This window comes from Armigeres subalbatus, chromosome 1, assembly GCF_024139115.2.
Source record: "Armigeres subalbatus isolate Guangzhou_Male chromosome 1, GZ_Asu_2, whole genome shotgun sequence".
Lineage (NCBI taxonomy): Eukaryota > Metazoa > Arthropoda > Insecta > Diptera > Culicidae > Armigeres > Armigeres subalbatus.
The window spans coordinates 203444489-203460702 of record NC_085139.1 but is presented as its reverse complement, the minus strand read 5'-3'; the positions used below and the strand labels follow the sequence as shown (position 1 = coordinate 203460702).

Sequence of the window (16214 nt, the reverse complement as noted above, 5' to 3'; positions counted from 1 at the left end):
TTCATTACTCGATCGCATTACAACCGAATAACTTGTTTTTTAGTTTCTTGGTTAGTTTCTGTCGATATCTAGTGATGTACAAAAAAAATCAAGCTATTCGGTTGGAACGCGGTCGAGTTATTAACGTTGCGGACGGGAAAAGGGGGTGCTGCCCAAATGGTCCCGCTCCCTATCCGATGGAAACTCGAATGAATCTGCTAAGACAATTTGTATGAATTTCCGATGAAAGTCGAATCAATTTCCAATGGAAATTGGAATCAATTTGAATGCAATTCCGATGATGTAAATCCGAATGAAATTCCGAAGAAAATTCAAATGAATTTCCGTTTGAATTTAGAATGAATTTCCCTCGGAAATTCGAATGAATTACCCTTGGAAATTCGAATGAATTACCCTTGGGAATTCGAATTTAAATGAATTTCCTTTGGGAAATCGAATTTGAATGAATTTCCCTTAACATTCGAATGAATTCCCGATGGAAACACGAATGAATTTGCGATGGAAGATTCAAAAGCATTTCGGATGGAAACTCGAATGATGTTTTTAGTGAAAATATGAACGAATTTCTGATGGACATTTGAATGAATTTAGAAATGGAAATTTAAATGCAATTCCTATGTAAATTCGAATGATATTCCGATGTAAATTTGAATGAATTTGCAATGAAAATTCTGAAAAATTTGCGATGGAAAAACGAGTAAATTTCCGATGAAATTTGAATGAATTTCCGATCGACATTCGAATGAATTTTCATACGAAAATCGATTGAATTTCCAATGGAAACACGAATGAATTCCTGATGAAAATTAAAATGCATTTCCGATGGAAATTCGAATGACTTTTGTGAAAATACGAACGAATTAATTTTTTTCTTTGGCTATCAGTAAAACATTGAATCTTGCCCTCCACAACCAGCACAGTGGATGAAGGGCTGTGGGACAGAAAATCAAAAGGGCAAAACCTCAATTGAACAAATTTTAAAAATCATCTATGCAATCCACCTGATTGAAACAAAATGTTGAATAATATGTTAAGAATATGCTTCTTAACTAAAATCTAGAGTCTACTGATTCGGAAGCCTCCATTTGATAGTCATGAAGGCTTTTTCCCGAAAAGCTCATTTGCTCGGAGGACTTTAAAGAGACTTTTAAGAGGGTTGTAAGCCTTTTTCAAGAGGTTTAGATGCCTCCATTCAAGAAGCCCGGAAGAAGAGGCTCGGAAACATTCTGTTAAGAGCCTCGGCAGCTCCTTTATAATGAGCCTTATTTTAAAAGATTCAGAAACTTCGCAGAGATTCGGAAGTCCCGAAAGCCTTCTTTTAAAAAAAATTCTATTAACTTTCTTTCTTTTTACTTTTTTCCTATTTTTAAAAGCCTCCCCTTTTAAAAAAGGCTCGCTCCTGTCGAGTGGTTCGGAAGCCTCATTTCAAAAGGTTCGAAGCCTCCCTTTAAGAGGCTCGGGATTATTCTTTCAAGAGGCTTGGAAGCGTTCATTCAAGATACTCCGAAGACTATATCTCAATATCTTCCACATAATGTACACACTTAGTTTTTATTTTTGCAGCTCAGCAAAAATCCACACAGCCGTGCGCCAGCAAAATAAAAAACTGATATTTCAGCAAAAATGGCGTTTTTTAGCTGATTTTCGGCAAAATATATGCCTATTTCAGCAATTTTGACAGAAATCTCGGCAAAAAACATGTTTACTGGGGCACAGCTGTGCGAATCTCGAAAAAAGTTCAACATTTTGCTGAGATCCCGGTAAAAAAAATAAGTATGTACATCTTCAAATATTAGTTTTCAGAACATTGTAAATTAATGTCAAAGCCGGGTGGTTTAATACCCGGAATATAGGCAAATAACTTTGATTGAACTCCGAAGATACTTTTTTGAGCTTTTGAGCCTTCCGATCCACTAAAAAGCCGCCATTCAAGAGGCTCGGAAGACTTAAAAGCATCTATTCCAGATACTACAAAGCCTCCTTTAAAGAGGCTCAAAAGCCGCCATTCAATTGGCTCGGAAGGCTCTTTTGAAGAGACTTGGAAGTCTCCCTTCAAGAGCTCGGAAATCTCCTATCATGAGGCTCAAAGGCGTCCTTTCAAGATATTCAGAAGCCTCCTTTCAATTGGCTCGGAAGCCTTTCATAAAAAGGCTCGGAAGCGTCCGTTCAAAAGGCTCTTAAGCCTTCTTTCAAGAGGCTCGGAAGCCTACTTCCAAGACCCTCGGAAGCCTCCCTCGAAAAAGCTTAGAAGCCTTATTTCAAGATACTCGGAAGCCTCTCTTCAAAGAGTTTGGAATTATTTTTCCAGATGGCTTGGAAACATATTTTCAAGCGGCTCAGAGGCGCCCTTTCAAGATGCTCAGAAACGTCCTTTTAAGTGGCTAGAAAACCGCCTTTTAATAGCGGAAGCCTTTCTAGAAGAGGCTCGGAAGGTTCTTTTCAAGAGGCGCGGAATCCTACTTTCAAGAGGCTCGGAAGCCTCATTTCAATACGGAGAACGGAAAATTTCAACAGTCAAAAAAGTTCTGTAAGCAGCTCGATATATGAACTCATTTTGGATTCAGAAGTTTCACGGAAAATGAAAATTCGAGTGAAGTTCATTGAGAGCCATATATTCCGTTAGTTTTCAGTTTCAACTTTCATATATCTTAAGACGTGCTATAATACGGTAGCCCTACATAACTGTCGTAATTTGGAAAAGTGACGTAACAGCCATTTTACAACATGCATGTTTTCCATTTTTCAGCTCGATGAGTATTACTCGTTAACATCATTTTTGGAAAATGGCGTATACGTAACTTTTTCAGATTACGGCAGATAAGAACCCCTACTTCGATAACGAGTTCGGCTTTACGAACAAAATATTTCTTTAGTTCAGGACCGTCACCTTTATCAGGTCATCCGGTCTTAACCTGATGTACTACCCGGCTCACTATAGGATCCCGTCTTGACTCAATTATAAGCTGCTTCCGTTTGACCAATGACTTCATCTCGGATTCCATATACTGCATAAACATAGCTTCTTCGTGGTCTTTAACTTCATCGTCACAGCATTGAACTGGTGCTCGAGACCAGAGTCTCTTAATTCTCGTGTATACATGGATGAGACAGTGTGCCATGAGCTACAAAATCTCACGTCGCATGGATTCAGTGCGACGAGAGAAGCTAGCACGCACATTAAATAACTGAGTGAGCGTGTCTCAATGTACGTCTCATGAGACTCATCTCATGCGCTAGGAATGCATAGCTGGCGTTACTTAGGCGACGATATTATTGAATGAAAATTTCCCGCCCAAGCTTTTTCACGCACCTCCGCTGTTGTTTGCAAAGGTTTGCCATGGCAAACAGCGCATGACTTGATCGCATTGAGATGTCTCAATGCGACTCACCAATGTTAATGTGAGGTACACAAGTTTCGTGAGACTCGCGTGCGTTAAATTTTATGTGCGCGTAGCAGTCGTTGCTCAATCTCATCCTTTTTTGTACGCGTGCATGATGTCTGCTCGAGACTAGAAATGCTACTTTATTGCTGACTCCTTTGATGTACTTGATCTTATATTCGTAATTAGCTAGAAAAAACAGCCCAACGTTGTAACTTGTTGAACGCCATATCCGGAATTCTCTTTCGCCCAATCAACGACACAAGCGGTTGATGATCCGTCAAAATTGTGAAGTTTCTTCCAAGAAAATAACTACTTCGTACCGCATAATAAACTTGCATAGGAAACACTTGTAAAAATACAGCTCCAATTCCTTTGCCAGACGCATCAGTAATTAAGATAATTGGCAATTCAGGATTATACGACACCAGCACATTATCCGAACACAACATCTGCTTTACAGATTCAAGGTGATTATACAACAAAGCCACAAATCGGCCATCTTGGAAACTACGTTTTTTTAGGCAATTTTCAAGAACATGGATTGAGATAACCATAACGCACATAGTGGTAACTGGTGATACAATCGTAGAATCATTTGCTTTCTTACGCTATACAACAGACTTCAGTTTCAGCATTGTATGAGAAACATTATGTCGTATTGTACCTAAGAGAGTGGAAAAACATGTGGTGAATTCATAATTCACCACGAGATTGATTGTATGATACCCCTAAGCAATTGGTATAAAGTGCTCAATATTGCCGAAATGTTCGTAATGAACTTCGAATAATACGTTACCATTCCGAGAAATTTTCTTAGAACTAATTCCTTCACCTTCGCTTAACTCTTTTAAGCGGTTTAAAGTTTAAGCGGAGGTGAAGAAATTGGCCCTTAGTGCTTTGACATTTTCTGGTCTTCGAACATCCATAATAGCACGAGCTTTTTCCGAATACTCATGTAGTCCATCACTATCAATAATGTGTCCCAGAAACTGCATTCTTTCCTTGAAAAACCCTGAATAATCCACCTAGCGGTGATGGTGCCTTTCTCGTGTATTATAAAACAAGAAAACACATAACAGTAACAAGAAAAGCACATAAGAAAGGTCAAAATTGCACTTTAGAAAGATAGTTTCAGTTATTTCCATCAATTTACATTCTTTTGCGTTCATTTGATTGCATTGCAGCAGCTTTAAAAAAAAAAATTCGATTTTATTTTTTTTTTCAAAAATGGGAGAAAAATAATGTTTTTTTAATAACTCCGGAACGCAATGAGCGATTCGGCTAATTTTCAATAGCAAATTTCCGCGTCGAATCGGACGCAAATCGGATAATGCTAAGTACGAAAAAGTGTGTTACACATTTTTTTGTACACACACATACATACATACATACACACATACAGACATCACCTCAATTGGTCGAGCTGAGTCGATTACTATGGGTCTCCGAGCCTTCTATCAAAAGTTCGGTTTTGGAGTGATCCTATAGCCTTTACGTATACTTAGTATACGCGAAAGGCAATACTCGCCCTTCTCACGATTTAGTCGAGATCCTGCTTCTATAATATATAATACTCCTATAATATTAAATACCCCCGATAAATTTTTGAGATGTTCGCTTACAATTGTACCAGATGCTAAAACGTCATCTAAGAAATTGATGCACCCTGGACAAGCCTGCAATAGGTTTTCCGCAATAGATCTTCTTGAAATATCGCACAGGCTATGGTTTAGTATCGAAGGGTAAACGGTTCACATAATATATTCCTTTATGAGTACTCCATGCCAACATTTTTCTCGATTCTTCTTTAAGCTCGCCGATTGTACGCTGATTGTACGCCGATTTTCAATCCAGTTTTGAAAATAGCTTCCCATTTTGCAATGCGTCAAACAAATCTTCCACAATAGGCATAGAGTATCGCATGTCCTCCAGAAACGGATTTACAGTTACTCGATAATTAACTTGTCTTTCTTTAAAACAGGAACTAACAGGGTTAAATAAGAATTAGCTTAGAGAAAATTCATTAATTACGTAACGCAGAAATTGGGCATTTTCAAACCACCCCACACTGGGGCAGCCCTGGTTCAAACATGGAATAAACCTCTCAGTCATTGGAATGATTAAATTAACCATGGCTGTCTTCAGCGTAGTTTCAATATACATCAATGCCGACATTTTGGCCAATATTCATCATTTTTAGCGATAATCGCATAAAAGTCCCATACGCCAAATTGGCCAAACGGCGTTTTTAAAGTGTGATTTCTTCAGAGAAGTTGCTTGTCAGTTAATTTTGATGAACCTTGGTAAAAATATCAAATTTCCAGAGCCTACTGTGATGATTTATTTGGTTATTTTGAAAAGAAGACCAAAAAATGAAATTTGATCAGTAATTGTACTTTTTCAACACTTTTACTATTGGATATTATTCAAAATCATAGATATTGGTAAAATACACGATTCGTGGCGTTGATCCAGTTAAAAAAAATGATTTTTGGCCATTAATCGTGGAAAAAAGGCTAATTTATGGTATTTTTCACATGTGCCGATTATGCGATGGGGCAGAGACGGGCAGCTGTTTCAATCGGCAATGGACAGAAAAATTCATGCCCTTTCAAACAAACACTTTCCAAAAGACATGATATTCGATGATGTTTTTCAAAATTAATTTTACTGAATGCCAGTACTGATGCTATAAAAAATACCTCCTAATGATTTTCGATTAGTTAGGAGGGTAAATAATTGAACAACATAGGCTCTGAAAATTCGAAATTTTTAGCAAGGTTCATCGAAATTAAGTGATAAGCAACTTCTTTGAAGAAATCACACTTTAAAAACGCTGTTTGGCTAATTTGTCGTTTGGGACTTTTATGCGCTTATCGCTAAAAATGATGAATATTGACCAAAATATCGGCATTAATGTATATTGAAACTTCGCTGAAGATACCTATGGTAAATTTCATCATTTTAATGGCTGAGAGGTTTATTCCATGTTTGAACCAGGGCTGCCCCAGTGTGGCACCCCTTTCCCCTATATCACACTTTTTTATGAAACATGTGAAAATTTTGTATGGATCGTCTAAGCGTTACGTAATTTGTGGACGCTCCCTTACGGGGAAGATGTGCTGTCGCGTGGTCTTTAGTAGATTACAGCGAGACAACCAATGGAGATAGTAAACTATAGAGGACGATTGTCGCTGCGGCTTTGTTCTGGCAGGCGTGGCAGGCGCTAGTATGACCTAACAAATGAGATCACCAATACTTGTACATTGAAGATGAGTGCTAGTCCCAAGCAAACATCTGTTGTTTCTCTGTGCAAGAACATTTCAAACCCCCCTCCCCCCTTAAACACACTTTTTGTATGAAGCATATGAAAACTTTGTATGGATCGTCATACTTCACCTAATCCACCTAATAAGAGATACGTAATTTGTGGACGTTCCCATGTATTACCAACAAAAGATTTATGGTAATTTGGTGGAAATTTTAAGGAATTTCCAATGGAAATTGGATTGAATTTCAGAAGAAATTGAAATGAATTTTTATTGGAATTTTGAATAAATTCCCGGTTTTTAGGATAAAATTCCAATGCATTTCTGGCGGAATTCGAAAAAAAAAAATTATAAAGTTCAATCAAATTAGTTTCCGATGAAAATTCGAATGAACTTTTGTTGGAAGTTCGAATGAATTTTCGATGGAAAGACAAATAAATTTCCTATGGGAATCGGATTAAATTTTCGCCGAGAATTCGATTGATTTCCCGCTGTAAGTTTGAATAAATTTTGTGTGATAATTTGAATGAATTTCAGCTAGAAAAAAAATGTATATTCGGTGGAAATTCGAATAAATATCGGGTGGAAATTCAAATGAATATCCGATGGATATTCGATGGCATTTCGTTACGCCGTAGGTGCCGTTACTCTTAAATTCATCGTCCTAACTACCGAGAATAAGAACAGGATCTATGAAAAACAATCTCTAAGAATACTGCGTAGAAAAGTAAGCACCTTTTAGCCAAAACACATGATATCGATGTGCAAACGATATTATATGTAACTGTCAAGTTCCTTGACTCAAGGACTATTGTAATTCTATTGTAGTGTTGTCTTACCGTGTCAAATAATATGTTCTGCTGAAATCCAGTTGGATAGATTTTATAATGACCTGTAAATAAAGAAATAAATGTTAGAATTAATATTGCGATTCACAATCCAGCTAAATGTTTTATTGTAGCATGTTGAAATTACAATTCTAAAATAGAAAGGTAGAAGTGGATAGACAAAATCTGAATAGGAATAGAGATAGGCAAATCAGTAAAACTGCTCACGGCGTGTATCTAATCGAGTGAGCATAATTAATTAAAACACATCTCACGTGCCTAAACTGAAGTTTTCGCAAAGCTAAAGCACATTTGAGGCACGTTTTAGGGGTTTATGAGATGAGCATCGCAAAAACGAAGCAAACGCAGAGAAAGTGTGAGAGCAACATACCCTTAAAATCGACCCGATGCGCAGACACTGTCCCGGATGAATCCGTGACTGGTATCGTATAGCAATAATTAATCTGACCAAAGCTTCGATAAAGCATTCAATGGCTTGTATTAAAAGAGATCTGACGCCATTGAAAAACGATAATATTTGAATGAATTCATGAAGTGCCTAGTTTACAATTAAATCTGTTAGTCAATTAGTTACCACTAATTTGTCCTAATTTTGCGGTTCAAACTTAGTGATCTTACCTCTGCACTTCAATAGTATGCACTGGTGTGAATTCCATCGTAATAACAGAATTTTGTGTGAGTCCGAAGCTTCCCATCTAAGTCGAAAGGGGTTCTATATTAGTCATCATTATTGCTCTTCTTTCTTCACTGGAGCCGCATCTACAACTGGTTATTGCCGCCTCGCAGCGTAGTACCTATTAATAAAACACTACCACAATTATTGAATTTAAGGATTTCAAGCCCGTCTCTACTTGAAAAAAAAAATTTGGGATTTGAAATTGCTTCAGCATGGTCTGCTTTGTAACCAGAAATTTTACCGCTGATCTACGGAAGGCTCCACATTAGTCACCATTGTTCCGCTGAAATGACCCCGCTCTACCACACCATATAAGAATGAGATCTAATTCATACCGTCGAAACTTGTCGAGAAACACTCGAACAGACATGTAAATTACTGCGATCGTTGTAGGGTGACTTAACTTTGGTTGAAACATATTTGAGCAGCATTGTGTTTATTTTTTTATATTTGCTGGCTAGTTGCTAGAGTGTTGTTCACGGAACCATACAACATTCAGAATCCTGTAACATCAGTTAGCACGAAAGCACAATTGACAGATACCTACCTCTAGTGATAAAACCGATAAAACGAAACAGTCTCACAGACATTGGTCCTAATACCGCTTCTGATACTATCATCCTAAAACATAAAGCTCTCCAGTTTCACTCTCAAACCAACAGAAGCCCACAACAACGTTCAATAACTGTAATTACAAGTTTCTCTTTCACCGCAGTGCACTTTAGCATCATTTACCCTCCGCGTATTATTACTGTTCCGTTCGCATCATCCCGCAACTTTTCTTCGGTAGGTAATATGCATGCAGCCAGCCAGTATATGCGATCCGGTTCGCGGTTCGATCCGATCCGAACGTGAGCGTAAAATGCAAAGTAGGTAGGCGTCCGGCGGCCACTAAAGCAGATAAACTTTCACGCTTACTGTGGTTCATGTGCTTTGTTTGTCCAGAATCAGCGTTAGCTTGCTAACAAGCAAAAAATGGGAGGTAGCTACCTAACAGTTTTTTTTCATTCTTATGTGTAAAAACAATCTGTATGTAGATCAGCATACAACCTTTCTAAACATCTCTATCTCTGTAATTGAAAATTTATTCTATTTTGAATTAACACAAATGAAGAATGCACATAGAAGCTCAACAACAGGCGAGTACTTTGACCGTTCAACATCCGGCGAATTATCCTATTCCGGAGTACATAACGATTTAGTGCAACTGATTTTGATAACAAATCACTTCTAATATCAATTACTTGGTATTTAAACATTTATCCCCAGAAATTATTCGCTAATCTGATACAAGAAAGCTTGTTACGTCTTGTTCAGTATTCTCAAAATGTGTTTGTTTACAAAATCAATAACGATGATTTTCTTCAGAAATCGAATATTTTGTGGAGAACATTTTGGGAGACTACGGCGAAGAAGACCTTTGTGGTGTGGATCATTTTCTTCAAAGTAAGAAACGTAAATATGAATGGTCAATGCTTTCGTAATGCGATGCAAAAGTACGTCCAATTGAACAAAAACATAGTCCGAGTTAAGTTGCTTACCTTTCTCCTACAGCACGCTCGAATGACAACACTAAAACCTAGGTAGGTATCAGGCAATATGGAAGCGCAAATTGAGCTGTTTCGCAAGCTTCATGGCCGTGATGTGTAAAAATTGTCCCCTGAAGACCGAAAATAAATCAATTTTACGTGACGCGAACACGGCAAATAAACAATCTTGACGCCCATATTTGGTTTGGATCCACAGCCAGTCGGCACCTAGATTGAGGGCGGTTGTTTGTGGAGCGTTGCTGCAGCAGTCCGAATAAATCGGTTATGATTCTTCATGACCTCTCCTCTGGGTCGAATTGTCAATATCATGTCGGCTAGATGGAAGCTACTAGGCAATGAATGCAACCAGAGGGGAATTCCAATTCCATTCATTTTAGAGTAAGGGGCTCGACCTGCTTTTGTCGTGGCTGGCAATTGTTGTATGAAATAGGTCAGGATTTTCACGACAGTGGCTTTTAGGCTAGACTAGCTAGACTAGCTGCTGTATGGCTGACGTATTTTCCGAGATTTCTCTTTGAGCATCGTGTTTCAAGTTGAACCATGATTCCTAGCAATTATGTGCTCTAAGAGCAATTTTTTTAGCTGAGAGCTCTCTCAATTGATTCTGGTTAAGTGGATCGAAGGTTGCTTGAACGAATGGATTTGTTTAAGAGATTTGTATTTTTTGTAAACCGTAAACGGATTGAACATTCACCCATATTCTTGTTTACGGACGAATGATACTTTCGAACGAATGCGATTCGTTCGAACCGTTTCTCCATTTGATTTTGCTGACGTACACGAGAATGCACTTCAACTTTCGTTCGAAAGCGCGTTCGTACGTATATAAGAATATGGGTGATTATTATCAATGAAATATTTACGTCAGCTATGGTGCTTGATGCATTTAAATCCCGGATAGAGAATGCCAATCATATGATAGTCTGGCTTGAGAACCTCGCAAAAGAGTGAAAATTCTGGATTAACACTTAACTTTATAACAGCTATGCGGAAAAACGTAGTCCCCCTGTAACGCTAGGTAGACACAATTGCGTGGTGTGTTACGGTGAAAGATCTGCCAAGGTCACATTGCCAGCTACAGGCAAATCCTGACCCAACGAATACCTTCCCCAATATCCAACTCCGTGGTACTTATGAGGGTGTCGATGAGTCGGGGGCCTCTCGTTAAATAAGTACACCCGATTCTTTTTTTACACGGGGGATGCATTCCGTGTAAAAAAAAATTTCAGTTCAAAATTTGAAAATCCGTGTAAAAAAAGTTTTATGATTTCTCGACGAATCATGCAAAATGGAGCAACTTTACAAAAATTTTGTATGGGATTTTTTTTTACATGGCCGTGTAAAAAAAATCCGTGTAAAAACAGAATCGGGTGTACTACATAAACACTGATTTTCAATGATATGGAAATGCTAATATCATCTTCCAAACTTAGACGTACATGTTCATGATAGAATTAGAGGCGAAAGTATAGAATTGAGAGTTCCGTTAGGATACGGCAGGCATGAAGGATGTTTTTATAGAAGTCGATTTGAAAGCGAGCGGAGGGCAATATTTGTAACACAGAACAAAACACACACAAAATCATTAATTTAGTGTACTACCCTCCGTGGGGGCATCCATCAATTCAGCTGTTATTGGTCGACGGTACAGCAGCAGAGCCGAGATTTTTAGAGGGATTGGTGTGGTTTGAAAATAATCATTTTTTGCGGTATGTAATTTTTGAATAAACCCTTTTATGTCATAATATATTTTAAATACAGTCAACATAAAATAGAGAAAGAAAGGTATGGGTATGAAACGAACCAGATAGTCAAAAATTGCTGAAAATGATTGATTACCATTTGACAAAAAGAAGAAAAACATTTCCATTTTTTTTATAACGAGTTATGTTAGTTTTGATTTAACATCATAGTGCGACTTACCCATCAATCTTTCCCTCCCTGTTCCTAGAGTACCGTTTTCGAAGTTAGCTTCTGATTCTCCATAAACAGTGGATACCTTAGTCGTGAACCATTTAGGAGAATCCGTCAATCCACTCATTTGACAGGTTGGCACACTCCCTGTTGTATGCAAATCATGCATTGCTAGAGACGACGTGGTCGAATACAGTTGTAAAGATTTATGTAACTATTGTTCCCTTCTGCCCACAAATCATTGTCGCAAGCAAATTACTTTCCACTTAAACGATGCTTTTTCCACACAACGAAAACCTATAGTACGAGGCATTATTTTCGCGAAATCACTTAATTGGAGCACATCGAAACCAGATAAACGTTGCATCGTTCAAACTGTTCACACACCTTTATCGACTTCCTAGATTGAAAGTACGTTTTATCGCTTCTCGCGAAACAACCATCTCGACTCGACAGCTCGCTAAGTGACGTAGATGTAAATTTTACGACAGCCAGTCTTCCGCACTCATCGCACTGGAATGGAAATAGGAGCGATTAACAATCACTGGAGAAAGCACATTTACCAATAGGAAAGATGGTTCAAATTCAAATTTTCTCCTCGTAAACCGGAGGCCGGAGGAAGAGGTACTCATCTGGCCGCGAAGAGTCAGTAGTAGTTGGCAGAGCAGTTTAAGTTGTGCACAATTTTCGCTCCCACTAAACAACATTATTTTCATGGGTGAAACAACATTGTTGGAGGTTTGGTACTTAACAGATCGTCAATTGTTGGCGCTTTGGTTCCGGTGGTTAACAATGTGCGTCCCGCGGACCATATTAGACAGTTTTGTCTAAATGATTCTCGGGTTTAATATGCGACTTAAATGTTTGTTTTTGCAGCAACAAGAAATGAGCAGAAGCGTATTAGCAAAATAGGGACTAAGGTCAAAGCAGGCATTTTCGTCTTTTCGTCATAGTCTCGAAAACCAATAACTTAAACTCATCCGTACCAAATCATAGAGCGAGTGTAGGCGCTGTAGCCCTAGGATAGGATGTGACAACTCAATTGAGACTGCCTTGATGTTGCCTTGATGACGAGGTGGTCGCCAGCGCAGCCAAAGTAATTTGGTACAAAATCTTCCAAATATCGTGTATCAAACTTGATGTTTTTCTTTCCGTTCCATCCATTATTTATGTAAAAGAAGCGAAAGACTGACAGAGAGAAGTTTTCGCTAATGAAAATATGAGATCGAAAATGACGGAAAGGTGCAACCTTTACAACCCTTGAGAATAATTTATATGGCGTTTGCAGTTCAATATAAAAACATTTACGTATTTTGCTTAATATCAACGTTACAAACCCGCAACACGGCCAAACTAACAACATGCTGCCCTACGGAAAACGCGCCGCCACCAATCGAAGTAATCGATTGTCATTTTCAACCAATCAGCATCCGGTACGATTGTGTCAGATAATCGGTACGATTTTTACTGACTACTTGGCACATCCTATCCTAGCTGTAGCCTAGGCATAAGAAAAAAAAATGCTCGAAAATATAACCAACATTTCCAGGATGCTTTTCACTACTGGCTGTGCATGTCCTAAGACAAGACAAGACAAACTCATCCGTACCAAATCGTAAGCTCAGGAGAAACGTTCTGCTATAGATGGTTTTAACCCCTTCGACGATGGACGAAAAGGTCATCGATCAGATTGATTTTTCGAACTGGGCACCACCCACCGTGGCTGTTCCAAAAGTACTACGTGAAAGTCCTCACTTGCGCGGGTTATTCGACGGGGCTCAACGCGGTGCTGGAACCAAACAAATTCCCTTTACCAACCCCAGACGATATTTTCGCTAGACGATATTTTCGCTTTATTATAAGCTGGCCGGTAGCCAGATGCCATATTGCGCATCTACTTTCTACAACTCTTTCGTATGACAGTTTGCATGGTTTGCTCGTTAGTTTGCTGCGCAATGCCACCCCAGTATTTCAGCGTGCTGGATCTAACGGACGCCTATCTACAGATGGAGGTCGACAGGATACGCAGCAACGGCTAGCAGTAAACACCCACAAGAGGCTCTTCAAATACAACCAGCGTCCTCCGGGAGTAAAATCGGCTCCTGGGGCCTTCCAGAAGGTGATCGTTAACATGATTGGTGACCTGGAAGGGAAGAAATCTCTTCTCGACGACGACGTCATCGTTTTCGGATAAACTTGAGCAGAATACGACCGAAATCTGAATAATACTCCGCAACAAATCAAAGAGTTCGGCTTTCGACTCAAGCTCGAGAAGTGCAATTTCTGTGTGACAGAGGTCAAATACCAGGGGCACAACATCGGTCGCGACAGACTTCGCACGGATCCGGAAAAGGTAGCAGCAATCTACCAGAGCCTCCACCCAAGAATATCACCGAGCTACGTTCTTTCTTGGGTGCCGTAAATTACTATTCGAAGTTCATCAGGGAAATGCACCTACTGCATCAACCTTTGGACCAGCTACTCCGCAGTGGAGATATATCAGCTTCCACACTGATATTCTTCCTTCCCCCTTCATACGGGAGTTTGGCAGAAGGAAGGTCGTGCGATATGTGCCATCACAAATATTGCCCTCCGCTCGATTTTAAATCGACTTCTATAAAAACATTCTTCATGCCTGCCGTATCAATTCTATACTTTCGCCTCTAATTCTATCATGAACATGTACGTCCAAGTTTGGAAGATGATATTAGCATTTCTATATAATTGTAAATCGTTTAACTTCATGTAGGAGTAATATACTTAAATCATTAATTAGTACTCCTTAAGAACAAACAGCGGGATTGGGATTCGACCGACGAATATCGGTGTTTGTTCTGTTTGTTTATTCCTGCGTTTCAAGGAGCTGCTACAGTCGGACCTAATGCTTTTACATTACAACCCTCAACTACCGATTGTGATGGCGGCGGATGCTTCCAGTACACAGTGTTATATTTCGTCATTTTCACGATCGAAATTCAAAAACTCGAAAAGTGTTGATGTGTAAATTCCCCTAAAAATCATTCTCTTAACTTAAACTAACTATAATGATTTTTCACATTTTTCGTCTCTTCTACAAAGTTGTCAAACCAGTAAAATTACATGTTTTTGCTGAACATTGTAACTTTCTATCTCTTATAAAACAAAAGTTATTCAAATATTATGATTTTTCATAGGTTTACAAGTTTTTAACACAGCATTCGAGAAGACTCTTGTCGACAAAAGTTTTCAATGTCAGTATAAAAATGAAATAAGCGATTTTCAGCATATCGTGAAGAAATTTGCGACTTTTTGCAATTAAGGGAGTAATCACAAGTGGAGATACCTTTAAAAATATGTATAATTTAACGATAACTTTTGTTGTATGTGAGATGGAATGTTACAATGTTCAGCAAAAACATGTTTAACAACTTTGTAGAAGAGACGGAAAATGGGAAAAATCATTGGAAAGAGTTAGAATGAAAAATAAGATTTTAATGGGGTTTTTACATAAAACGACTTAAGTTTGTTATATATAAGAGATAGAAACTCGGGATGTTCAGCAAAGTTGCTCGTATTAACATTTGCTACAACTTTGCGGAAGACACTACGTGTCTATCTCATTATGGTGGAAAAATAATTTTCTCAACTCACGTTTAGGGGAATTAATCATCAAACTGTTTTTATCGAAAGATGCGCTTCTAAATATCTTGAAACTTCTGTGAACAAACCCTATATCCAAAATAAACACTTTTCGAGTTTTTGAATTTCGATCGTGAAAATGACGAAATAAAACATTGTGCAGTACAGGAATCGGTGCGCATATTCGTCATCGCTTTCCCGATGGCACAGAGAAGGTGATCCAACATGCGTCGAGATCATTGACACCGATGGAGCGCGATTACGGGCAAATAGACAAGAAAGCTCTGATTCTAGTCTATGTCGTTACGAAGTTCTACCGCATGCTCCTGGGACGACCGTTGAACCTAGAAACAGATCACCAACCTCTTCTTCGCATATTCGGCTCGACCAAGGGAAATCCAGCACACGCTGACCATGCTATGCTACGACTTCAAGGTAGAGTACATCAGGACAAGCAAGTTCGGATACGCGAATGTTCTTTGGCAGCGAAACCGGAGGACGACTACACAATTGCTTCGGTGAAGTTGGAGGAGATCTTTTCGCTATTTTGGAGGATTCAGTCGGGAACACCCCAGTCACATCCAAGATGATAGCGACGGCAACGAAACACGACAAAGTGCTAAAAGGGGTACTTCAGAGCATCGATTGCGGCTGTTCTGAAAAGATCATTTAAGACCATAAACCAAGACCATAAAAGTAGATATAGATTTGAAGACATCCTACAACCGGCAGGAGAGTCTAACAACAGTTCACGGCTGTATTCCTTTCGATGAGCTCATACGACTTCGTGGTTCCTCGACTCTACCAGAAGCAAGCGGATTCTTCAACGATTGCATCTCCTGATGCAATCGTTCGAATGAAATCTCTCGCCTGGAGTTTTGTGTCTTGGCCTGGTGTTTATGCACAAATCGAATCGTTTATGAAGCAGTGTAAGGATTGCACATATGTTATCAAGT

At 38.9% G+C, this 16214-nt stretch overlaps 1 protein-coding gene across 4 annotated transcripts in view; it reads right to left on the bottom strand.

The window, feature by feature from the left end:
* The window catches only part of LOC134205686 (myosin heavy chain 95F), a 121313-nt gene that overhangs the window by 39321 nt on the left and 65778 nt on the right, over window positions 1-16214 (bottom strand). Inside the window, exon 3 of one of the 4 annotated variants that reach the window (XM_062681202.1) lies at window positions 7492-7544. The exons of the other annotated variants lie outside the window; for them this stretch is intronic. The gene's annotated coding sequence lies outside the window, so the exon portion shown is untranslated. The remainder of the gene's footprint in view (window positions 1-7491; window positions 7545-16214) is intronic. 4 annotated transcript variants of the gene reach the window in all.